The 25,721-nt window shown below is 32.1% G+C and overlaps 1 protein-coding gene and 1 long non-coding RNA gene across 3 annotated transcripts in view; both read left to right on the top strand.

The window, feature by feature from the left end:
• The window catches only part of Sh (Potassium voltage-gated channel protein Shaker), a 477,661-nt gene that overhangs the window by 82,857 nt on the left and 369,083 nt on the right, over positions 1-25,721 (top strand). The window lies entirely within an intron of this gene.
• LOC149409395 (uncharacterized) lies at positions 8,142-9,388 on the top strand. The gene is made up of 3 exons (XR_016305203.1): positions 8,142-8,299; positions 8,388-8,496; positions 9,025-9,388. It is a non-coding gene; the product is annotated as an uncharacterized LOC149409395 (long non-coding RNA).

The following is a 25,721-nucleotide window of genomic DNA, read 5'->3' on the forward strand; positions in this document are numbered from 1 at the left end:
ATTACTACGAAAGGAATAAATTAACAACTATTTTGACTGTGCAGAGGCATCTAACGGAGAATATCGAAGTAACATTTTTCCCATACAAGTTTTACCGAATTGTTTGCTCCCTACAGATTCACAGATTCACCATTATAACTAAAATGTCTTTGTTGAAAAAAGGTTGTAACAATACAAAAAATAAGCAGTCGGAAATAAATATTTTACTGGCATTCTCACCTTGCGTAAATAAGGCAGCGACCAAAAATAATTTAAATTTTTTGTTTGTTAACATATTCAAATCTAATGGCAAAATAAGCTCAAACTTTATACCAACAAAAATTTGCAACAAGTTGCAAAAATTTTACGATAAAATACTACTAAAATTTCATCAAACGGGTTTCGAATTCTATCCCTTGATTATTTTACTAAACAATTTGTAAAAACTTGTGAAAAACATTTAGTCTTCCCAAGACCCAAACCTTACTTGTTGCACCCCTATCGTTGCACCCCGCTTTCCAGGAAGTTTATAAAAACGGACGGTAGAGCATTGTTAAGATGGGAAGTCAAGACAATCATAATTTATACCGGTAGCTGGTGTATCGATAGTAGAAATGAAACTAAATTCTTAGCCCGCCTTAAAACGAACAAAAAAAACTTCCAATTTACCTATTTGTGTGAAAACTTGTAAGCATGGAACAGTTGAATTTCACGTAAACTTCATTTCATGGTTATCAGTGACACAAACCAATATCATTGCATCCCCTCACCGTTGCATTTTACTTTCACGTGCTTTGTGGAAATTTCGATAGAGCAACGATATAACTATCCCAGACACAAACCATATTCCGTGGACAAGGGTGGAAACTGTTCTGAAATTTTAACATTTTACTACAGAGAACTATTCGGTTTATTAATTCAATTTTTTCGCTTTCGTAGATGCTCGTAGCGGCGTAGAGCACAATGTAATTTTTTCACAGTGTCTGTAAGCATTCATCGCTTTACGAGTGTATTTAAAATAGGAAACAGGCACAGAACTAAGCGGAGTAGGTGTGTACGGTTAAGCTTATAATGCGTATTTGTTTTAATGTTTTTTATGTTTATTTAATTTAGCTACAAAATTCAACATTTTTGTCCAGTGTATATCTATTCTAAAACTAATATAATAATATTATATTACCAGATATTTGGACTTTATAACTTCACAAGACTTTTAGGTTCGTTAATTGCTATCGACCACGAATGATTCGGTTAACCAGCTAACTAACGGTTAAACGCAACGTACGTTATAATCTGCGCATTCGTAGATTTACATGCTTTAAAATATTAAGACGAATTATTTGTTTGTGCATACGCATTATGAAAATGAAAGAGTAGTTTTGTCCGTATAAAAACTCAATTCTTTCAAGAAAGACATACCAATACAATATTGTATCTATGATTCAATCCAGTGTATTTGTATGCCTCTCTTGAAAAAAAATTTTTTTTTAACGGACAAAACTATTTATTAAAATTTACAATAAGTATGTACGAGCTCAAACAAATATTTAGTCTTAATTTTTGAATGCATAAATTGCAAAAAGTATATTTGAAAAAAAAATGGCATCTACAAAAGAGCAGATTGTAATTTTTTAGGTTTACCCTCACAATAGAACTTGAAAGTTTAAAAGCTAACACAGATTTTTTTTTAAAAATCAAGAAATATCACATTTAAACATACATTTCTGGTATTGATGAAACTAATTCTGGTCTTCTCGTTATGGAACATTTTATCGAGCACTGATGGCCGTATGACACGAATAGCATGAACAATATTGACCGCCGAGGTTTATCAACATAAACAAGTGACTTTGCATAACCCCATAGCAAAAATCGATGGGCATTAAATTGCACGTTCTTGGCGGCCAATTTACTGTCAGACTCATTTCTCGAAATCGACCAATCACGTTTTTTTTTAAATAAATCGACGGTTGTGGCCTCCGTACGGTGAAACCAGACATCTAATTTCATTCATACATTCAAACAAAGGATATTAATCATGTCAATAACGCTCTCTATTGAGCGTAGCCTGAACTCCCTCCTCATTTATTAATAAGGTCCAATAATTCAAATTTATGGTAAATTTACTTTTTAACGAATCCGTTTAGTCAAAAATTAGCCTCACCTCTGAAGTCATGCATTAGTTTAATTAGCCTCAAGATGATCGTAAATAAGAAAAAGTTAGAGCAGTTTGTCGTTACCTTTATTGGATAAGGTTTTAAATTATTTTTTTTAAATGACGTTGAACTTTAAGAGCTATCTGTTTTGTATTTCCTTAGGTACTCGTATGACGAAATTTTGTTAAAGTTTTTAAAGCCCACAGTTGTTTTGCAATGTTCTAACATCACTTTGAACATTGTTTCTATTGTGTTTCATTTTGTTTTTATTTGATAGTTGATCGTTTCTACGATGCGCAGTGTATTTCGTCACTTTGGTTGTACAGTTTTTTCTTAACTGAACACGGTAATGGTTCTGATGTGTCAAAATTTACATAAAAGATAATTTTTACGTTCGTATTTTTCCAAATTTTTTCTATAATATACGATGGCCGCAATTATTTCTTGATGGCCGAAAAAGATCAAAATTAAGTAAAAAGTGGTTCTACATTTATAAATTCCCTTATATTTAGTCTGCAGTGCCTTTATTTAGAGCTCACGTTCTGAACAAACATTTACATATTTAGCAGGTATTCGTAAACGTACGTAGGTGCAAAGCACTACTACGTTAGACATAACGTATTGTTAGTTTGTTGTTTCAATCAGGACACGATGAACAACGTACGTAATAGGTGCCTACTTAGATACGTATTACGTACCGCCAAAAAACCGCAGTGTTCCCAAAAAGGCTGCGGTATTTCAGTTAAAAGACGGGCCGGGCTTAGACCGATGAAGGTTATGTTTTATGGCAGTATATCAGAAGGTTCACCGCACGAACTTTTGTCCCAACAATATCACTATTTTGCTTGTCTAATCTGGGCCATGATGCCGGGTTCTTCTGCGTCTTCAGGGAGACGTTATTAAAAAATACAATTTTATTAAGGTTTTTTATCATAATGATCGGTGTAATGAATAAACTTATAAAAATCAAAAGTATACATAAGTAGTAAAATTGAAGTCCTTATTTCTAAAATACAAGGTTGTACCCAAACTGGTAAAATAATATTATAAAGAATTATAGAGTAATTTGAGTAGATAAATCAATTCGAAAAACCTAATATATATCTGTCCCCATTTATCAGATTTATCCACAGTTCAGATTCATTTTAATCACGAATCTGGACATGTCTTCGTCGGGCGGATCCAACTTACCTACCATTAAAGAATACCTCGGTGTTACTGTTAAAAAAATTATCACATCAACTTACGTCTCATTCCAGTGCGCAGAAAATGCGTTAAGTGTACCACAGGCGTTACGACTTTGTTGATCATTCAAATCACTATCTAAACACTGCTGGCACTAATAAGAACAAACTTTGAAAATTTTAGTGAAATCGGTCTAATGGTTTTGAGTCTATCGGCCACAAATAAAAGAACACTGCCATAAATTTACAGACATTATTTACATTTATTTCTGCTGTAAGCTGTATAATGAGCATTACTCAGAAAATCCACCATTTCATTTTTACTTTTTTCTGTTTTTCTATTTGTTTCTGTATATTTATTATTATTTTATTTTGTGTTCTGTTACTTCATATATATTATCTTACAATCTTTATTTTTACTTTGGTTTATTTTTAAAATGCACCTCTTGCACAATTTTTTAGACTAACTTTAATTATAACCCTACCGTTTTTCTTTATATGGTTACCATTATTTTTAGGTAAAAAAATATAATGTATACACTTATATTACCCACGCACAGGCTGCGCCTTAGTGGGTTCCCTTTCTTATTATTATAAAACTGTAATGTCAAATATATAAATTGGGAAAAAATAAAGGAAAAAAAAATATATATATATATGGTGACTAGAATATTTCTCGCACCCAATTCTTTTTTATTGAAACTGTCTGCAGACTTGAGCTGCATATTTACATTTATCATACAAAATAAAAATCGATAGGTTCAGTTTGAAAAACGGCCAATTCTTGCAGGAATCTGCGTCGTATAAACATTTTTTTCTTGGCGTGTCTCCTTGAATTTGGCTTAGAATCTACATCTTATTATATAACTATTATATATGTATATGTATTCTTGGTGTTGCATTATAATATTTAATAATGTTTCATATTTTTTATAACTTTTCATGCTCTATAACTTATTCCACAATACTGATGTCTATAATGGATATCATAACAATTCAGGATGCATGACTTCTAGTTTTTATTTAAATATAATAATTGTTTATTCGCCCTAGCATTTCAAAATTCTGTAAATTTAAAACATCCTTCTCTTGAACACTATAAGTTATTAAAATATATTATTTAGATAAAAATTTACATTTTTGAAGATAATATTTATATTTACGTTTGTAGAGCCTAAACGGTAATTATACAAAAATCCCTCCATAGAAAAAAAATCACTAAGTTTGCTTCAAAAATTATCAAAAACACATTTTGTTCATTTATTTAACATGAAAAAAATCACACTTCACCTATAAATGCAACTAAGACGTTTGTCCATGGATTTTTGCTCTATTTTAAATGAGTCTTTTTAAATATTTTTTTACAAATTTCACTTCATTATTATCGTTTTTTTAATATAAGCGCGCTTAGTCTAACGTTAGTATTTACAATATCTCCATTTCAAAACAACTTATTTTTTAATGCTTTTTACGGAGCTCAAGACAATATATTAAACAATAATAGGTTTGTCGAACAACCTAGAAACCGTATTAAGCTCAAAGTTCCTTTTTTTGATCTTTCAGGTCTCTGACGTATTGACAGTTATATTTCTTAAAGAATATAACGAATATAAAGAATTTGACCGGTCGGTGGTCGAGTTGACATCGCGCTTGGTTCTCACCCAGGCGTAGTTTGTTCAATTCCTCGTCTGGCTAAGTCCTCCATCACAACACAAGCAACATTTTCCGCTTACTGTGGTGGTAGTAGGAGATTTTCAAATATTGTCAGGTTATTCGTAACCCGAGAATGTTTGTCTCTCTTTTAATAAAAAAAAATAAATAAAAAAATATATATAAAAAATCGGAGAATTTGTGTGTACTTCCACTTCTATACAAATTCAAAATAAATGAAATATTTCTAATACATACTATTATATTAAATACTATTTTTGAAAGGTGATAAATTACACTTTCAATTACTAAAAATAAATATACAAGTTTTAAATATAAAAATTTTGAATGCAAACATTAAAAAGTTTGAAAAATGGCTCGCCTAACGTTTTTTCGGCTTAACACCTAAAAATTGTTATTTAAAAAATTACCGAAAAATATATTTTTTTAAAATAAAAACGTATTCTAAATATTACAGCTACTCGTATCTTAATTTTGTAGTCATTTCACTTCATTAGGAAGATTTCTTAAGGAAAAAAAGTACCTGCAGCATCATGGTACCTACAATATGTGAGAAAATGCAATAAAATATTTGATCAACTAAAATTTATTTAAGAAAGTTTTATTTTGCTATTTTCGATAAGATATCAAATCAATTTGAAGTGGAAAATTTATTTAAGTTAGAAAAGGTAGTAAACATTGCCGGAAATTCCCTAGATTCCGAATAGCACCGCATAAATGTATTATGTATTAAGGTCAAAAAAATGTTTTATTCTCACATCTAAGTAAATTTCCCTAGACATCACATCGCGGGTACAGCTGTTTTGCGAAGTTCAATCCCACCATTAATCTGAATATTATGAGGTGTGGGGAAAGAAAACGGGGTAAGTTATTTCATCGTGAATTGAAATGGTGATGAAGTACTTACAAATGGCTTAAAACACATCGTAGAGATTATTATTTAATTTTAAATCGTAAAATTTATTTATCATACAAGTCGATGAAGAAAACTTTATGATTAGTTTTCAAAAAATGGTCATAACTGTGACAAAAAAATGAATACAAGAATGAGGTCATCCTAACATAGCTACGAGTATACGTAAATTTCATCAATATAAATGTTCTCGTTCAAAACAGTTCTTTGAGAATAATAAATTATTGTTGATTGATAAATTATTTTCTCGTTCGTGTTTCCGCCAGTTCCCGGCTCGAGTGCCAAATTTGCATTTCATTACGGTACGAGGTGATGTATCTTCGAACTGATGGAATATGCAAGCACTTTTGTATAAATTAGCAGCTGTTCTCAATTGCCGATTCTCGACTAATCCTGTGTTTACTTTGTGGAGAGGAAACATACACAGCTGCATTTGTATTCATTGTCATCAAAGGTATCTTTAAGTCAACATAATGCAAGTTATGCTTAACCAATTTGAAACAATGGTTGCATTTTACAATTGTGCATTCACTTTTTAAATTTGAATACCGGTTGAGAATCACAAAAGTCCCAACTGCTACCATCCTTCTGAAGCCAATGAAACTATTACATTTTCAATTAGGGTATGTTGTGAGGCTAAAGAGAGTGGAACAAGAAAAGGGATTGGGAGTGGCAAGGTGGGGAGGTATCAGATTATTCGGTGACCGGATAAATCATCACAATGACAATTCAACACATCTTTAAAAAGTTTTATAAAGTCATGGTAAGTGATGAAACAAACACTTTATTAACTGGTTTAAGTAGGTTAGGTTAGGTTATTTTTTTCATCGTTCCTAATGACTTTATATCACTTCTTAAAAGTGTGTTGAATTGTCACTGTGTTGAGTTATCATGGAACCAGATTATTCATATCTGGTCACCAAACACGGCAAAAGCGATATCAAGTATCGGTCCGGTGGTCATCAGTGGTGGTCTTTCACCAAAACTATATTAAATTTATCTATATTGAGAGTATACGGACTTTAACGCCCTATTTTAGTGCAATTGAACATTATGGTGACTGTTGTATATCAAGTTGTTATTTAGCTGGACAGAAATTTGGTTGCTTTTAATAAATTGTTATTGTTAATGATAGCAATACACTTAGGAATTTATTGATTATTTATAATGAATGAACTGTGCTCTAAAACGACAACATTTATACAGATTTTTCAATGCTCGTTGTGTTTGTCAATAAAATTAAAACCAAAAAAGCTGTGCAAACTTGCCATATTGCATTTTTTTTGTGGGTTAATCCTACAAATTTTTTGCTGTGTAGTGAAGTATTTTAAAAAGAATACTATTAAAATTTAGAAGTTACATGTTAAAAAATATGTTTTATTATTACAAAATTTTAGTCGTTGTAAGCCTTTATCTAACAGTGTTTAGGTCACAAGCAGAAATACTCAAATGAATACACAGCAAATGCCTTAAATGTTAGCAAAATGAATAACTTAATCACAACATTATAAAATTTAATTTAGTTCAATTGATACCAAAATTGTGGTGTTCTAAGAATTAAACGGAATCTAAATAATATATTATTAATGTCGGTGCAGGTTTTCATTGTTCTTTTCATGTGCTAAAATGGTGTCACGTCAACAATATTATACTCGTAAGTAGCAAAATCCATTTTTTCTGTTCGTTTGAAATGATTCAACATCTAAAAGTTACCTTAGTAGGTACCTACCTACGCTTGTTCTACATGTGTATGGTACTTACTTATTCCAACCATTGTGCTAGGGAAGTCTATTTTTTGAAACGATATGTTAAGATTATTTAAATTTTTAAGTCCGTATTAAGAACCCCGTTAAAAAGTTTATCGTTTTGATTTATAAAATTGGAGTCCACTTTGAAAACTTAAATCAACCAGCCTCGTAGCCGGCTGTAAAATTTAGTTGACTGCGCCTAAGCACCTCAATGCGGTTTAGTAAATATATTTATGGGTATAGCTTGCCATTGGCTGTGGAGAAGGCTTTGTCTTACGCCGTAGATTTGGGAACGCTTTCAGGGATATTTTTACATTGCAGTGGCAACACGTATACAGACTTACAGGTTAAAATTAAACCATTCTATTTACGGGCTTTTTCACCAAACCCTTATAAAGTTTATCATAACTATATGTCACATAAAATTATGCATACGATAAAGTTGCTCATAAACCTAGGTGCGTTTCACCACAGTAAACAAGGTCCCACGCAGCTATTAGACGAATCTCTCTGGCAACAGCGCTTTTATAATGTCTAATGCAACGCCTGTCTTTAAAATGCGATTGTTTCTATGGAATTGCAAACGTCAAAACGGTAAACAGACGTGGTTTATTTATGCAGACGACATTTCTGCCCAATTCATTCTTGGTAAGTACAATAGTTTTTGGTATTGTTAATTATTATGCGATCTTACTAGAGATTTGAGTCGAATTAAAAGATTTGTCTTATTTTTCAGGATGAATAAACGAGATCGAAGCATTAATTTTACGAAAGACGAGTGACAGTGTAAACAAACTACTTGAATATAGCGACGCGGTGAAGTCCTTAGGAGATAACGGCATCAGGTATTATAATATTACAAATGAGGATGTTCAAAGTCACACAATGTCACGCACTGATTCTTTTGAATTATTGTTCTTCCTGTTAATCCCTAAAGCCTTGCAACGTGCATCTCGAAGTCTCTCAGAATTCAGATTCCATATAAATTCGCTATTTTTTTAATATATTTCAAAATAAAATACTGTTCTTGAATGTGGATTAAAGACTCTCAGTTTTTTGCAGTACAAATCGACTTATGCACTTAAAAATATACATTTTTTGAACTCAAACATTGATAAAGTCACTTACAAATGGTTTTTTCATCATGAAAACTGTAATTAGTACTTTACACGAAAAAAAAAATGTATTTAATTAGACAAAGATGTTATAAAAGTTATTGTCCCTTAACTTCTTTTAATTTAAGATGAAAATTTGCAAACCTCGACAAATATTTATCAAACGCTAAATGTTTTTTTCATAGAATTATTTGAATTCTTTAGGGGGGCGTTTATAGTAAATTACTAAAAACGCACTATTCTCTCTTATACTTCCAGATAACCCGAATGCCATTGCAGAAGAGGTACTCATGGAGGTGTTCTCCATAGAAGAAGATGAAGATGAAGCATTCCTCGATAACCGTCCACTTCCAGGGCTATTTTTGGATACGCAGTCTCCGATCCAGAAGCCCCCGCCTCAGACCTTATGCCGTGGGATAGTTGGACCATCCCCCTGCTTCGCACGCCTCGATGATCAAGCAGCCGCAGCCGGCGTCTGCTGTGAGGCGGCCACTGCCTCAAATAAGCCGCCGTCTCGTTAAACAGAATTCCCCAGACTCCAGAGGGTTCTGATACTTGAAGACAATTGAGGAAATAGGAGGAAGATGATAAGAGGCAATTGAAACTGAAAAGCACAATTAAAAATTGCAATAATAAATTAATGTTTTTTTAATTCCATTCCCTTTTAACAAATATATATTTTTAATACATAATTATTTACAAATATAGAACTTAAATTATAATAGATTATTAAACAATAAACATTATTCAATGATCTCGTTACTGGATCCAAGCTACCTCTCCTGGAAGCAGTTGTATCTAATAATTAAATTGGCATAGCAGATTACTTGCGTGTTCATGCAGAACACACCATTTTTGTTGAGGCGTACTTCAGCATTTTTTCACCTGAAATAAGAGAAAGTAATTTCAGTAATTAACATTATTATTTCAGTGCAATGGCAATGCCATCAGGCGACAACACTGTGCTTGCCACTTGCCCGATGAGTCTTGTGAATGAAGTTGGCTTGCGCTTTCATCATTTTAATAGTCTTCATTGATTCTAATGACTATTTATCACTATAGAATGTACTACTGTAGTATGTTATTGAAGTAGCAAAGATTCTTACTTGGTGACATTGCGATTTGCAACATGTTTGCAGGATAGCCTTTAGGAACTGATCCAAATTATAAATCAACCTCTTTTGGGAGTCAGGTCCTAAGGGAAGTGAACGTACACTGGACGGAGGTGTACAATAGCCTCCTAGCACTTCTTTTTGGTGCAGCATTAATCCTGAAAACAATTATATTATGGTGTATCTATGTACAATGCTTGTAGCAGGATATAATAATATATTATGTGGGCACACAAAATAACATTACACACAGTAACCAACGTCACTGGGTACATACACTGTTATTATTTGAGTACAGCTATTTCGTTATGTATTTGTATTAAAATAACATACCTGGTGGTGGTTCTCCGAGACATTTTGTCGATGATTCGGTTATGGATTACATAACAGCATGTTTCATCAGTCGAAAGCGACAAAAATGAAATCTACATAATTCAAGACTTCCAAATTTTTTTCATAAGCTTATATTGTCACTTACTCTTCACTCTTGGTATTCGCATTACTGACGCCCGCGACCCGTCATATGCTTCTGCATCTTCAATTCTGGCAAAATCCTCAATTAAATCCACATTAAAGTAAAATAATGTAAACTTCACAGCTGTCAAAAGTATCAAGTGTCAAGTCAAAACGTACTGAAAGGCAATAGGTAGAAAACTTGGCTAATATATCCGACATTTAACCACTATTAGCTGCTTCAAGTACCCTATAGTGAAGAGGGACTTTATCTTACATATAGGCGTTTTTTAGCGTTGGTGAAATCGAAATAATACTTTATCCTATGCATAGTGCTTCTGACAGTTTATGAGCAGGATGGTGAAATACCCCGTTAACGATAGAAATGTAGGTACATATTTGTATTCATTCGTTGTACTCTGTGAGGGAAGTTATATTATATTATGAGAAGAGTTTCATAAAATATGTAATATTATAATATACCTGTCCGCAATATATTTTTTTAAATTGACTAAATTAAATTTTCCGATGTTATTTATTTAAAATGTTTGACATAAATAAACGTTAATATTGATTTTTTTAACTGAGAATTATTTTTAAGGGATTGGATTTAAACTGCTGAAAAAATATACGTCAAGGCATTCCATGTTATTTCGAATGAAAGCATGAAATAAGAATACAATTTTTTAACATTTTTCCAAATTTTATTTGCACTGTTACCGAAAATGATATAATCTCAACTGAGATAAAATCTTGAAAGAATTGTGGAAGCCATACGATATATTGTCACTTTTAGCAAACAATCTTTCGAAAAATCATTGAGTTCGACATATTTGTTTAAAGAAGATATCGTGAAAAATCATTTGAATTTATTCGCTATTCATAATAAAGTATAGTGTAAGATAAGGTTTCGTGTTCAGGCATATCTACATTTATTTTTAGCATTGAACTAACATATTGTTTTTTTCTTCTTTTCAGGTAAGTGCTACTTTTGTCTATCTAATATATCAAAAGAATTGGAAACCATCCCATTTCAAGGTGAGTGTTATTTTATTAACTGCGAGACATGGCTGAAATCTCACCATGGCGATTAAAAAGCCTAATTGAAAAAAAAATGTAAACCATCGAAATTGATGTATTACTCGGAAAAATCAGTTTTACTAATTTATTAAGAATCTATTCAAATTATTCATAATCTTAACGAATGAATTTGATAGGTTTCCTGAAAAGCTTTAAGTAAAATACTAATGTTTTATCAATTTCAATTCAATTATATTTAATTAGTTTATTACTTTAAAAACATTACAACATTTAATTTTAATTCGTTTTTAGGTACATTTGTAAAATGGTATTACATAATAAGTAAGCGGTGTATCAACTATCCCAGCATCAATAGAGCTTGCCTTTTAAAGGGAGCTTCACCTTCAGCTAAATATGTCGGTATCCGAATTGATTTTGTTCAACAGCAACACTGCTCTCCCCACCGGCACACAGTGGGCTGAAAATCGCCTTTCATAGACATAGAGACTTGAATTTTCAAGGGTATTTTTTTTGGCTATAAATGGATTCTGCTGATCATTACTATGCTATAAAATGTCGTACGAAGCAATTGCGTGTACAAATGAAGGAGTTATTTTTTTTTTTTTTTTTTTTTTTTTTTTTTTTTTTTTTTTTTAATTTTTGGGAAATCAACAGTTTATATTTTTACAGATTGTACATAAGTAAAGTAGCCAAAATAAAACCAATTACGGATTTCCTCCTTGTGACTTTACGTAAGACAGCATTAGAAGAAATAATTAAATTTATGAGAAATGTGAAGTTATAATTATATAAAATAAAAGAATTGTATAAAATAATAGAACAAAATTATACAACAAAAATAAAGGGAAAAAAAACTAAAATTTATATAAAATAAAAGATTATCGATACATTGGTAACCATAAGAATACAAACAATATTGTGCATATTAGTTGGTATGTAATTTATTTTAATATTGTTCAATATGTTGTAGAAGACGTCAGTTGCGGATTGAGTATTCAGATGGTTCAGATTATGATCCCAATCAATTTCGTTTAGTTTTGTGTTTACCATTGAATAATCTGCTTTTCTAAATTGTAATACTTGCTTTGTGTTAGTTTCCAGGTTTTTATTTTTATTTTTAATAGGAATTGATATTAGCAGTGTTTTATGATAAATATCTTCTGGTACTAATGAAATGTTATTGTGAGTAATTTTCAGTTGTATGTTACTTAGAGCTAAATCAAGAATGCGATTATTTATATTATTACTCTGAGAGTTATATTGTTGCAGATTATTAAATGATAAAAATTCTATAAAGTTAAAATGGGCGGGATTTAATGAATTGATGGGTTCAGTGTACATATAATCACAGTTGTCATTTATTGGTAACCAAAGTAAGTGAGGTAGGTTGTAGTCTCCCACTATAATGAAACTGTCATTATTGTTATCCGTCATAATCTGTGATACTTTGTTTATGTGAGAAGTAATATTTATAAGATGTATATTGTCAGGTGGGATGTACGAAGTAGATATGTGATTTTTTTTACCAGGAAGTGATATAGTTACCCATATGTCTTCCGCTTCAGAATCCCATTCTAGTTTTTGATCAGAAATTAATTTACTTTTGACTGCAATTAAAACTCCACCATCGCGATTTTGATTGAGGTTATGATTGATAGTATAATTCTAAAGATTCCATTGTATTAAGTATATAGTGCAGTTAATATAAAGTTGCTGGAAAGTTAGTTGATGGAAATATTGTATGTTTTTAGTTTTTCTAGATCATTATAATTATTTATGCAATGGTGATTTGTGTTTTCATTAAGTCTTACATAAATTTTACAATTTTTGATCCAACAGAATTTGAATTTATTAATTTTGGTAAACTCTCTGACCTTTTTGTAGAGTACTTTGTTTTTATGAGTTAAATGTTCATTTATATAGATCCGTTGTTTTCCATTAAAGTTAATATCCTCTGCTGTTAGGCCCCTTCTTGTCCGGATTGCTGCTATGATTTCTTCTTTCTGTTTCCTGCCCTTTAGTTTTACTATAATATTCCGCGGTCTTCCTTCAATCTTCTCCTTGGGGGTGACTCGGGTGGCGTATTCAATGTCGTCGCTTACTATATTTAATTCTGAATAGATCATTTTGATAATCTCCGTCAGGTTCTCTTGTTTTTTTTCTGGTATCCCAATGATCTCTATGTTATTAATGCGTGCGTGTTGTTCGTTAGCATCCAATTGTTTTTGTAATTCTTTAAATTCACTTTGTATTACGGCGTTTTGTTCCAGAGTTTTTTCAAGGTTGTTGTTATTTTTCGTATCAATTTTTTTTTGTTATAATTTTTTTAAGAAAAATTTGTATGGCGCTGACATTAAAAATGAGGCTATCTCTGGAATCATAAGGTTGGCCGTTCTATCTTTACACACAGATAATACTACTATTTATTTGTATTTTTTTGACATACTTCATATTGTGGCGCAAGGTGCGACTTTTTTTTTAAAAATCCTAAAGTTGAAAAAAAATCTTTTTTTTGTTGATGAATCATTTTAATGCTTAAATGCTTTACATATGAGTATGCTTTGTCTAGTTTACAATATTTTATTCACACTGCAAGCCAAAACACTGTGCACAGTAGGGTGTATCGATTTTTAACTTTTTTTTTGTTTTCAAATTCCAAGTTGAAATAAAGTTGCTACTAGGTACCACAACTTACCACAATTTTTTTTGGATTTTTAAAAAAATGTTTAGGTCTCCCGCACAAGGCCTAAAGTTTTAATTTTTTTCAAAAAATATCAATTTTTTTTTTAATTTAAAAAAATAAATTCATAACTTTTTTGTTTATTCCAAGTTAAAAAACAGTAATATTAGGGCATAAAAATAAGTATTTCATTTGGGAACTGTAATAACATTTATAAAATTTTCACTAGGCCTATGTAAAAACTATACATAATTTTGATTTAAGGTTTTGAAGCCAAGATGAAAGGACGAATACTTAAACAAGTCAGTAAATTTGCAGTAGAACAAGAAAACTGCCACTCATGTCGTATGGAAAGTAATCAGCAACATTTTGTACTTAGTTTTTATACTACATTTTATGACATGTTATAACCTTTTATAATTTTGTAAAAAACAACAGTAATAGCAAATAACATTAGTTTCTTTCAACACCTTTCTCATACAATTTACACCGTCCAACTATCTTTTTTCAGGTATAAAACATATTATATATATATATAGTATATATGTGGTATATATTTTTACTGTATGTATATAAGAATTATGTATATATATATTGTCTCATTTTATGCCTTCTGTAAGAAAAGTACAATTAATTCCGGTGGCTTAAACTTAAAAAAAACATGGTTCATATATGTACACAAAATTACAAAATTTCATCAAAATTAACAAACTTTAGGGCTTGTGCGGGAGACCAAAATACCATATTTTATTAAAAAAAACCGTTTCGTACTTATTTTTATGCCCTAATATTACTGTTTTTTAACTTGGAATAAACAAAAAAGTTATGAATTTATTTTTTTAAATTAAAAAAAAAATTGATATTTTTTGAAAAAAATTAAAACTTTAGGCCTTGTGCGGGAGACCTAAACATTTTTTTAAAAATCCAAAAAAAATTGTGGTAAGTTGTGGTACCTAGTAGCAACTTTATTTCAACTTGGAATTTGAAAACAAAAAAAAAGTTAAAAATCGATACACCCTACTGTGCACAGTGGGCTGAAAATCGCCTTTCATAGGTCAGTTCGATACAATTTTTTCTTAAAAAAATGATGACTCCTTCATTTGTACACGCAATTCCTTCATACAAAATTTTATAGCATAGTAATGATCAGCAGAATCCATTTCTAGCAAAAAAAAATACCCTTGAAAATTCAAGTCTCTATGTCTATGAAAGGCGATTTTCAGCCCACTGTGCGGCATGACCATTGGCAAGTTAGTCCTCACGACGTCAGAACTCATGTTAGTAATTTCGTTATATATTATCGAGGCAAATACAGATGCATGAACAGGTGTTATACTAAGAATTTACTAAAAGTTTATCAGGAAACGGCATGCATTCTAGTTCTTAACCTGATATCCGATGATTTGAAGAATTTTTTTAATAAATAAGCAATACTCATTTTTCTCCTAGTCCAATACACAATAAGCGCAAGAACAAAACCAAAATTAAACGTAGAGAAACGATTAATTGAAAGAAAATGTTTGCAGTAAACATGAACTTAGGTTTTTTGCGAATGAACAAATACAAATAAACAGTATTCATGTGAATACATATATCAAAATATCACTTGGTCAAATAAATTATTTTAAATTAGTAGAAAATTACATTTCGCTGTCGGGAAAAGAACTTTTGTTCAGTCCTATAAAATTGTGTATAGTTTAAATCGAGGAAACCACCTAAAAAAACAGAAGCTACAGTTTTTCGGACGTTACAAAATTATGGCTACATTACGCGCCTTCTTGTTTTCATACGCTAGTGTTCAGTGTCCGTAAATTGAACTGGGAACCTTCTGCGAATGGAGTTTATTGAAACAATATGATTTTATTATTTCGTCGCTTGGTTTGTGATCATATTCAGATTTAATAATTCATCAATAAATCCAACTCACTGAATTCATAAATTTGATAAAACTGTTCGCATGTTTAATAATTATTATTCACTGGTATTACATATAAATGTATTAACCAACTGGAAACATTAATGCGATGCACTACGTCTAAAATAACCCTGTGAACAATCATTTGCGCATGATTGAAAAGAATGAAAGTGTACTCTTGGAACGACAAATTGAGTGGCATACTGCTTACGCTATCACAGGAGTTATATTCTTACGAATAAGTAGTGAAAATGATTTTTTATTAACAGACTCACAAAATCGCTTTGTTGCAACAATCAATTTAAACAAAAGGCAATTTTCATGTGTGTTCTATAGACTGAAAACTATTGGACCGAATTCATTGAAAATTTCTATGTTTGTTCTTATTAGTGCCAGGAGTGATTTTAAAGTAGTTTAAATGGTAGAAGAATTCATGGACACCAAGGAATACTATCCCTGCGCCGGAATGAGATACGCAGTCAAATTAAAATCTAAATAATGCACTTTTTTAATAGTAACATTTCATTCAAATCTCTGTTTTCTTCCCTCCAAAATCTACAAAAAGATCCTATCCTTCCTATTTTCACCATCCCATTTCATTCTATCAATTATATCCCCAACGTTATAACTTCAGACTTCCGAACTGATATTTTAACCTCATCTAATCAAAATGTTGAGGAAAAATTTAAAAACATTACATTTTCTAAGTTTCCAGAATTTTCACTCATTTACACAGATGGTTCTAAGTCTGATAACAAAGATTGTGAAGCTGCGGTACACATTCTCGAATTTGATTTAGATTTGTCTTATAAATTGCCTGAAGAAATTTCTATATTTACTGCAGAATGCTTCGCAATTGAACAAGCTTTGAGTCAAATCCAGCTTTTCAATATTCGACGAGCCTTACTTTGCACTGATTCACTAAGCGCAGTGTTGAAAATTTCCTCAAATATCCATAAAGCAGAAGACTATATTATTTATAACTAGCAGTTAAAAACCCGCTCCGCGGGTTTTTTTCTGCTAGGCCCTGCGGGCGGCTCTCCGTTGGGCTTCGCCCATTTTAAGTGATATTAACAACAGTTACATTTAATAGATAGATATTAGGACATTTAAAGAGAGAGGGTGAGTATATATATTGTTAAAACACGGAACAGGAAGGAGTTAATTAATAATAACATTCTAAATTTACGCATAATAAGAATGACAGTTGTTTGAATAAATGAAATTTTACGTATTTGTGATGGATAATTTCAAATGAAACACTATTATTGACTGCATTTCTACAACTGAAATTAACTGTTATCGTACCTAATATAATTAGCTCATAGGAGACTTGCAGTGCTTAAATATGTGTTACAACCGTCAATATCTATAAGTGGAATCAATATCATTTAGTTTGTCACAATTAAAGATAGTTATAACAAAGTTGACTTAAATAATAGATTATTACATATTGATTAATTGTTCCCGTGTTTATGAATAAAAGGAGGGTAATTGTGCGATGAGATTAGCAGTCGGTTAAATTAAAAGGTGTTAATTTTACTCCAACTGGTGGTAATTCTTTACCTACAACTGTTACTGTATCTAATAAAGTTTAAAGTTAGATTATATATACAACATCATCAGGAGAGTAAAAATCTATATATAAAGGAAGATTATTACAATATAGAGCCCCTGAGGTGATATCTCACAAAAGCGGCGCTATGCAAATTGTCCAATAAATAAATAAATATAATGTTTACATTTTATTGTGTATACACCGAAGTCAAAAATTAAATATAGATTGCAATTGGGAAAGAAGAAGTGGAAGGAGGGGGGAGGGGTAAGAGTAGGCTGGGTTTATAATAATTAGGAATTACAATATCGTTAGACGGGAAAGACCAGTTGAGTGGGAAAATATTTAAAAGAGAGTTTATAAAAAAATTCTTGTTAATTATAACAACACATATAATAACACATATAATACTAATAACACATCTGCCTTGATGATGGACACTGCAATGCTGTCCAAAACGTTGGCTAAAGAAGGAGTTAGCGCAACACGGCATAACACCCCAAAAACAAATAACAAAAAAATTTTGCTAATTATATCTGCTTTTATATTAACATGTTTCCTAATTTCTAAAATTTCAAAATTATTTATAGTGAAGTATTTTAAGACCTGAAAAAAACAAATAGCATATAACCATAAAACAATATATTCATAAGACAAATAGCATTTAATAATGGTTATTCTAATAAATTTATAGTTGAAATACTAAATAAAAAAATTAAACATATTCTCTTCAAACGGTCTTTCTAAAGATAGAAAATAAACAATGGCGTAGAATTCTGTTTGTGGATAACGATACTTCTAAAATTATATATAAAAACAATCCTGGTAGTATTCAACTGGCGTTTTACACTAATAACAATGAAGAAATATATTCTTAATAATAAAGATAGCAAAATTCAAACAAAAAAATCAGGAGTTTAAAAACTCAATTGGGTTTAAAGTAATTTCTTTTACAAAGGTAGAACCAATAGAAACTTTGAAGTCAGAACTAAAGAATATCGCAGGGCTCTAAATGGAAATAGTGAATCTGAGTTTGCAAATCATCTTTTGAATAATGATCACACTTTCGATAAAAAAAAATCAGGTCTTAAAATACTTCACTCAGGATATAAAGCATCGCAAATAAATAATTTTGATATTTTAGAAATTAGAAAACATGTCAATATAAAATCAGATAAAATTAATAAACAAAAAAATATAAATAATAATGAAAAATGCTATTACAAAGTGATAAGGACAAGATGTTACGGACATTGGACTATCGGATCATCGTCTCGTCACATCCGTGTTTGCCTTCGATCCTCCAAAACTGGAGTTTAAATCTATTATCTCCAGAAATTGGAGAGAATTCGACTTCGAGACATTTTGCATCGAATTAAAAACCTCGCCTCTCTGTGATAAGGAAAAGTATTGCGAAATGCAGGTAGAAGAGTTAGTTACTCTCTATAATTCTACGCTACTGGCATTAATTGATAAAAATGCTCCTTTCACAGAAAAGATCTGCCGCATTAGAAATTGCAGTAAATGGTTCGATGTAGAATGTCTTCAAAGGAAAAGGGAAATGCGTAAATTGGAGAGGGCTTACAGACGGAACCCAACTCTCAGCAATCGGCAGCTTTGGATTGCAAAGCAAAAAGTGTATAAGGAAGAAGTGACGAAGAAAAAATCAAACTTTTGGTGTGACCAAATTGAGTCAGAAAAGGACCCTCGAAAGCTCTGGCAAAACATAAAGACTCTGTCTGGAGAGAGCAACATCAAGGTTGATTCCTCCCTTGAAGCAAACAGCCTCGCAACACACTTCAGAAATAAGGTTGAAAACATTCGGGCCCTCAGTGTAGTAGGATCGCCTTCTGTCGCAGCACCAAGTCCGCTCTCTGGTGACTTCACTACTTTCGCAGCGGTAACGGAAGAAGATGTCACGCGTGCTGTGATGTCTTGTCCTAATAAACAATGCACACAAGACCCCATACCTACCTGGCTCTTAAAGAAATGTCTTCCGGATATAACGCCTATAATTACCGCAATTATCCAGAAGTCACTAGTTAATTCACTTGTACCGGGAACACTCAAAAAATCAATTATAACTCCGATTCTAAAAAAACAAAATCTTGATACAGACAATACGGATAATTACAGGCCAATATCTAACCTACCATTTCTGTCAAAACTGCTTGAGAAAATCGTTGCCAAACAATTGGTGGGGTACTTGAACTCGGCCGGTCTATTTGCCAAAAATCAATCTGCTTATCGACAGTTTCATTCAACGGAAACTGTCCTTTTGCGGGTAATTTCAGATTTGATCATCGGGATGGAAGCAGGTAAGTTGGGTTTGGTATCTGTTCTTGATATGAGTGCGGCATTTGACACTGTAGATCATAGTATTTTATTAAATGTGCTTGAAACCGAATTTGGCGTTCGAGGTGATGTACTCCAATGGATGTCATCGTACCTGTCTGGACGAGTAGCTTCAGTAACTTTCAATAAATATACATCACCTGAAACTCCCATCGAATTTGGAGTTCCCCAGGGTTCTGTACTGGGTCCCATTCTCTTCATTCTATATACTAATCGTCTCGAACGACTCATTCACTCAGCTGGCTTTGAATCACAAGGCTACGCGGATGATCGTTTGATTTTCAAGTTTTGTTCCCCGGATGAAAAAGACGTCCTTAAAAACGAGGTGGTTAGTTTCATTGACACGGTTTCAAGTTGGATGTCTGTTAATAAACTCAAACTTAATCCGACAAAGACGGAATTTATTTGGATAGCTTCTCCTGGAAGACAAGCCCTCATCGACTCCAGTCCAATCCGTATTCAGAATACAAATATAATCCCTTCTACGGAAATAAAATTTCTAGGTTTCACTTTAGACAATTGTCTTTCTCTTGAATCGCAAATTTCAAAAACTGTAAGTGCTGGCTTTTTCCATCTAAGGCAGATAAAATCAATTAGGAGATGCCTTCCCTTTGATGGAGCAAAATCACTCATAAATTCGTTCGTTGTCTCACGTATGGACTATTGTAATAGTGCATATGCTGGCCTACCTAAAAAACAATTCAACAGAATCCAGTCCGTTTTCAATGCTGCGGCGAGAATGATTTTTGGTGAATCTAAGCATTGTCGTATAACCCCGCTTCTAAGGGATCGTCTTCATTGGCTTCGATGCCCTGAAAGAATAGAGTTCAAGATCTGCTTAATGACCTTCAAAGCATTGCAGGGAATGGCGCCAGCCTATATATCGGAATTATGTGTCCGACAAAACCTAAGCGATAGACAGCTTACTCTGAGGTCAGCAGATCTAGATGTTACCAATCGTTTAATCGAACTTTCTCGGTCAAATCGAGCTGTTTACTATGATCGCTCTTTTCGTGTAGCTGGCCCACTCATTTGGAATAAACTTCCCCCAGCCCTTACCAATATACAAAATTTGGCTGAATTTAAACGGGTTTTAAAAACAAAATTATTCAAAAAATCATATTTAATAATTTAAAATCATTTATATTCTCATTAATCTAAGCTTCTTTTTTAATATACTATAAAAAGCCAGGTTTTGAAGTTTTCAGGTAATTGTTTGGTTTCGGTTTCCTCCTTATTGTACTTTTATGTTTAATGCCCACCTATTATATAATATTTTAATGTTTTCCTGTTTTATATAATATTTTAATTTTAAAGTTTTTTTCGTGCACTGTCACTGTCTTTTATTGTTGTCCTCTACTAAAATAGCACTGTTATTGTTAAATTTTATTCTCTGCTTTTGTGTAAACCGATTATTCTTTATTTCATATTATGTAATTAATTTTTTTTTAAAGGAACACAATAGGAAATTTTATTTTAAGTTTATTATAGTTAAGCGCACTTGAAGTGAAACAACACAAAACTGCGCTATATAAATGTTATGTTATTATTATATTATTATAAGCTTCCAGAAGAAATCTTATTAATAAACGCTTGTTTATCGTAAGTAGTCAAATATTGTGAGCTGCATTTTTAAATATTCGCGCCATTAATTTGGTTCGTTTTTAAAGCGCCAGAGGTGCGCTCTGTCGGCCATCTATAGCTGTGCGTATCGGCCATTGAAGGAACGCGTGATTTTTTTATAAACGTCAAACATAATCACGTAACTGTGGATAATTTTCATTGTAATGTAATGAATCAAATGGATTTTCAACTTTCTAAAACATATTTTCTTCGATATTATCAAAAAATTATATGAGCAGAAACGATGCTTTTGAAGAAATCTGGTGATCCTATTTTAGTATGAAATCGTGTCTTAATTTTCAAGTTAGCGGAATTTAACCGAAACAGACAATTTAAATTTGACCAATCAGAGGGCATCGTCCAGACGCAAGAGTATTAATACTATCAGATATCACAAAAACCCTTAAATCTTTAAATGAATTAAATTTCGAGACAATATTGGTTTGGGTCCCTGGCCACTTAGGAATTGAGGGTAGCGAGAAAGCCGATTCTCTAGCTAAACTTGGAACAATTTCTGGCTCTAATCCTTTAGATTTTAGAATTCCTATCTCTGACGTCATCCCAATTCTAAAATCCAACATGATTCGCTCCTGGGAAGAAAATTGGACTAGTAAGAAAACCCGAACTGGTGCTTTTTATGCTGGAATACAAAATCATATTCCAAGTAAACCTTGGTTCCACGGCAAAAAAAAATCCAAAAGATTTATATCCTGTATCTCGAGAATGAGAATTGGTCATTGCTCCATTGCATCCCATTTGTTTAAAATCCGGGTCCTAGATAGTCCACTCTGCCAGTTCGGCATGGAAAATGAGACTCTTGATCATGTTTTCTTTAATTGTAAAAATCATTCATCTTTCAAAGGCATTTATCGTTTACTTATAAAAATCACTCACCAATCTCCCCTTAGTACTCCTTATTTACTTTCTCTCAACAATTCTCGCATTTTCTCAGTTATATACAAGTTCATAGACTTGAATGACTTCAATATTTGAGATTTCCTATTCTTGTATAGATTTCCCATAAAATTATAACCATCTCCCTTAAGTTTAACGGCACATAGCACTCTCTTTAGGGTGAATTGCCTAATACAAAAAAAAATAGTAACATTGTCGATTTCAGGGTAGTACATGAAGTGAATAGTAGAAAAAGAAGAAGATTTTAATCGGTGGTAAAACAAAGCTTATGTGATGAAATAAGAAAGAGGTGTAAGGAGAGTGTATGACGTGGAAGCGAATGGTAGAAGAAATTGGGGACGCTCGAGGAAGACATGGCACGACCAAGTGATTCAAATGCTTATGTGTGATAAAATAAGGGGTACGTGATGAACGAAGAAAGGGGTGTAAGGAGAACGTACTTCTGATAAGTGCATGGTAGATGAAGTCTGGGACGCCCGAGAAAGACAGGGCAGGATCAAGTGATAAAAATAATTATGTACTTGTGGTAAAAATCTTAAAAAGGAAACGTTATTTATTTATCTACAATAATATTATTTTCATCTTAAAATGTACCTAGTTTTAAAGTTGATTAGAATTCATAACCTCATAACTTTACTACGAACCATTCAAAACTCCGTGTAACGCCGGCTATACGTCAGCTGCTAATTTAAATTATTTGATTTAGTTTTCTGGCACATTATGAATATATCTAGTTGTATCTGAATAGTCAAGTTACTTTCAAACCATCCTCTTCCTCTCCTCTATTTTTCTTAGGCTCACATAAACCAAAGTCCCACTAAACCAAGATAGTTGAGCGCAGTTGGAACTCTTGTGCCATATTCATTTTTTTAAATCAGTGATTTTAAATTGTTAAAAATGGTTTCGGCAGAAGAAGAAGGTCGACTACTCGACTATTTTAATGGAAAAATTCCTCGAACATCGAAGGCAATAGATGCCTGAGCACTTCTTTACGCCCCAAGCGAAGCATGAGTGCTTTTTCGATCAACATGCTTATTTCGCAGCCAGTTTCTGGGGGCTAGAGGCCGATATGCCGGCTGAACCAATCCATAAAGTATAGTATATTCGAATCAAAGAACTGCTCTATAGGTCGTATGCACCTCGCGTGGAGTAATTGAAATCTCTGCGGTTCTTCATAATATCGCAACTGCGCTTTGTCTGAATCTGGAAGGCTGCCAGGAGTAATTAAATAAGTCGGTTTGGTTTCCAGCACTTAACCGACGAATTCAAGTTTTTATTAGGATTTTTAAGATCTCTTTTGCACTTATATCCTTACATTGTTTAAAATATGTTCATTTTGTTTTAATCCTCAAGCATGAACAAGTGTATACATGCAATCTAATTGTTGAAAGAACTGAGAGTTTTAACTCACGAGCAATATTGAATACAACTAGATGCAAATATAAACTGGAAAGAACATGTATCTAAAATTGTAGCAAAAATCAGTTTTTTGTTTTTGTTTTAGGCACCCTTAAAATATCTCAAGCATCGAGTCAGTAATCATCGCATACTATGGATACGTATACTCAATGATAAAAAACCGAACAGTTATTTGGGGAAACTCAGTAAACGCCAAAGACGTTTTTATCATCCAAAAGTAGTATATTATAAAAAATTACAAACTCTGATTACCGGAATTCATATAGACCAATTTTTAAAAATCTCAAACTTCTGACAGTGACGGACATATATGTAATGGAGTTATGCCTGTTAGTTCGATCATCTCCAGAAAAGTTCCCAAAAAAAACTCAACACGTAAACACGCTACAAGGTTCACAGAAAACGTATTAATCACAAAAGCAAACAAAACTATATTTCAAAAAGGACCACACTAGATGGCCATTAAAGTATATAAAAATCTTCCACGTAGTATCAAACAAATAACCGACATACTTAAATTTAAATCATCACTAAAAACATTTATTTTAAACAAATGTCACTACACCTTAAATGAATACCTTACATAAATTAAATACCTCTGTTTTTTTTATTTAAAATAATAATCAAAATGTATGTGGGGAGGTTAGTGCAATCCCACACATCCCATAGAGGGTATAAAAAGAGATACTATTTACATATAGGAAAATAAATAAAATAGATTAAAAATTAAAATTCAATTAAAGCAAAAAAGCACGGGAATCCATCGGATCTAAGATTATGGGAGCAAGTATCTTTCTCCAATGGTCTTCAATTTATGTAATTGTTGGGTTATGTAATATAATTGAATTAATTATTTTTTTACCATTTTTAATCGCAACTTTCCTATTTATTTTATGATTTATTTAATGATGTGATATCAGTTTTTATCCGGCTTAGTCCGAGTGTAAACAATCAACAAGAAATAAAAAGTAAAGAACAATCAAAAGGCATAATGATATTATCAATCTTTAGTAATGGACAATTCAAAGGTCTTGCGATGGAAATTTCTCTGGCACCACTTAAAGAAAACTGGATCACTATTTACACCCAGATATACGTAGATATGCACATGTTACCACCTTTAATTTGTTTAAAATTCTTAGCTTAATTTTTGCAATCCAAATATTACGCACAGCCTAACTTTATAGCTAGTAATAATAAAATAGAAACCTATATTTTAACTAAAATATTTAAAATCAATCTCTTTAAATTAAAATGGAATTCTAAAAATAATAGATTTTCAAAAAATTAAGCGGTGCTTCACAGGTGGATAAGTGAGAAGTTAAAGAAAACTAATTTCTAATATATCTCAGTACTCTCGGTCCTGCGCAAAGTGTAACCTAGACAGTACCCCGCTAAAAAAGGACGCCAAAGGACAGCGAGGGGTTCATTACCTACCCCTGCATTAACGCGCTGGGACATCATCCAGTAGGTTTCCACATCTACCTCGTAAATGAATCTATCGTAGATATATTTTGTGTTTATCGTCATTGCCATTTTAAATTTGCATATCTGCAAAATTAGATTTATGGCATTGAAAACATAAACAATGAACAGTATATATTACGAGAACCATTCGAGGCACAGTTTTTCTTCGCATATATTCGTACCTTGTTTTCAGTGGAATGCACAGTTCTAAATTGGGGCGGGCAGTAGGAAAAACAGCTAATTAACTGCCTTAAAAAACTACTTGGCAAGTTTTCGCTAAGAGTGGCAAAGCTGCTGGTTGGGATTATAGCGACATCAATTATCCAAATAATCACTTAATTTATTAATGATATAAGCCAATTACTGGATAGAGATTTTGCTGCTTCAAAACAAAAGCTATCTGCTTCGTTAGCTCTTATT

Source organism: Hesperophylax consimilis, chromosome 31, assembly GCF_061612785.1.
Source record: "Hesperophylax consimilis isolate HC1 chromosome 31, BYU_Hcon_1.0, whole genome shotgun sequence".
Taxonomy (NCBI): domain Eukaryota; kingdom Metazoa; phylum Arthropoda; class Insecta; order Trichoptera; family Limnephilidae; genus Hesperophylax; species Hesperophylax consimilis.